The sequence below is a fragment of the Lithobates pipiens genome, unplaced genomic scaffold (genome assembly GCF_037356315.1).
Source record: "Lithobates pipiens isolate NorthernLeopardFrog02 unplaced genomic scaffold, aLitPip1_a1.2 Scaffold_13, whole genome shotgun sequence".
Classification (NCBI taxonomy): Eukaryota; Metazoa; Chordata; class Amphibia; order Anura; family Ranidae; genus Lithobates; species Lithobates pipiens.
In genome coordinates this window covers 538,914,659-538,916,679 of record NW_027507718.1, presented here as the reverse complement: position 1 = coordinate 538,916,679, position 2,021 = coordinate 538,914,659, and positions in this window count along the sequence as shown.

Below are 2,021 nucleotides of genomic sequence, written 5' to 3'. Positions count from 1 at the left end.
CGGTTGGGGCTCTGCTGCGGATGGGCTGAGGCGGTTGGGGCTCTGCTGCGGATGGGCTGCGGCGGTTGGGGCTCTGCTGCGGCGGATGGGCTGTGGTGGTTGGGCCTCTGCTGCAGCGGTTGGGGCTCTGCTGCGGCGGATGGGATGCGGCGGTTGGGGCTCTGCTGCGGCGGATGGGCTGCGGCGGTTGGGGCTCTGCTGCGGCGGATGGGCTGCGGCAGTTGGGGCTCTGCTGCGGCGAATGGGCTGCGGCGGATGGGGCTCTGCTGCGGCGGATGGGGCTCTGCTATGGCGGGTGGGCTGCGGCGGATGGGGCTCTGCTATGGCGGGTGGGCTGCGGCGGATGGGGCTCTGCTATGGCGGGTGGGCGGCGGCGGATGGGGCTCTGCTATGGCGGGTGGGCTGCGGCGGATGGGGCTCTGCTATGGCGGATGGGCTGCGGCGGATGGGGCTCTGCTATGGCGGATGGGCTGCGGCGGATGGGGCTCTGCTATGGCGGATGGGCTGCGGCGGATGGGGCTCTGCTGCGGCGGATGGGCTGCGGCGGATGGGGCTCTGCTGCGGCGGATGGGGCTCTGCTGCGGCGGATGGGGCTCTGCTGCGGCGGATGGGCTGCGGCGGTTGGGGCTCTGCTGCGGCGGTTGGGGCTCTGCTGCGGCGGTTGGGGCTCTGCTGCGGCGGTTGGGGCTCTGCTGCGGCGGTTGGGGCTCTGCTGCGGCGGTTGGGGCTCTGCTGCGGCGGATGGGGCTCTGCTGCGGCGGATGGGGCTCTGCTGCGGATGGGGCTCTGCTGCGGCGGATGGGGCTCTGCTGCGGCGGATGGGCTGCGGCGGTTGGGGCTCTGCTGTGGCGGATGGGCTGCGGCGGTTGGGGCTCTGCTGCGGCGGATGGGCTGCGGCGGTTGGGCTGCGGCGGTTGGGGTTCTGCTGCGGCGGATGGGGCTCTGCTGCGGCGGATGGGGCTCTGCTGCGGCGGATGGGGCTCTGCTGCGGCGGATGGGCTGCGGCGGTTGGGGCTCTGCTGCGGCGGATGGGCTGCGGCGGTTGGGGCTCTGCTGTGGCGGATGGGCTGCGGCGGTTGGGGCTCTGCTGCGGCGGATGGGCTGCGGCGGTTGGGCTGCGGCGGTTGGGGTTCTGCTGCGGCGGATGGGGCTCTGCTGCGGCGGATGGGGCTCTGCTGCGGCGGTTGGGGCTCTGCTGCGGTGGATGGGCTGTTACTGATTTGATGACCACTGAGGGGGTTATTTTTTGCTAAACAAAAAAAGACCAAACATTTTTGGAAAAGTTTTGTGAATAAGTAACTTTTCCCTTTCACTGAGGAGTTCTGATAAGGAAGGGAGGGGGCACTGATATATATTCACTGGGGGAGGGGCACTGATATAAGGGGACTGTGAGTTGATTGATTGGTCTCCAATCATTGGATCAGCAGTCAGCGCCCCCTCTAAATAGATCCCTATTAGCTGACATCCCCCCTTATATCAGTGCCCCCCTTCCTTAGAGACCTCAAGAGATCGGAGACCCGCAAGGCAGATCATCGGGGGGGGGGGGGGGGGGGGGAGGTGCCGGTTGGGAAGAACTGATGGCCCAGGTGACCGGACTCCTTTCTGGGTTGAGGATCTCCCATTGAGTGAAGGGCAGTACCAGGGCTTGGTCCGGGCACTAGCTCCATCCCCAGGACAGATAACTGGATGGATGGCACTGGATGTATGTTGTGTCCGGGTATCAGGCGGGCTGAAACCCGGGAACAATTGTCTAAACCCGGACTGTCTGGGTCAGTACCGGACAGGTGACAACCCGCTAGGGCAGTGATGGGGAACTTTGGCACTCCAGATGTTTTGAAACTACATTTCCCATGATGCTCCACTGCACTTCAGAGTAAAAGAGCATCATGGGAAATGTAGTTCCAAAACATCTGGGGTGCCGAGGTTCCCCATCACTGGCCCTAGGGTATATGTGCAGGACTCCTATCGGGCCCTTTGCTGATAATCCCTGTGTGTACATTGGATGGACGGACTGTTAGTGA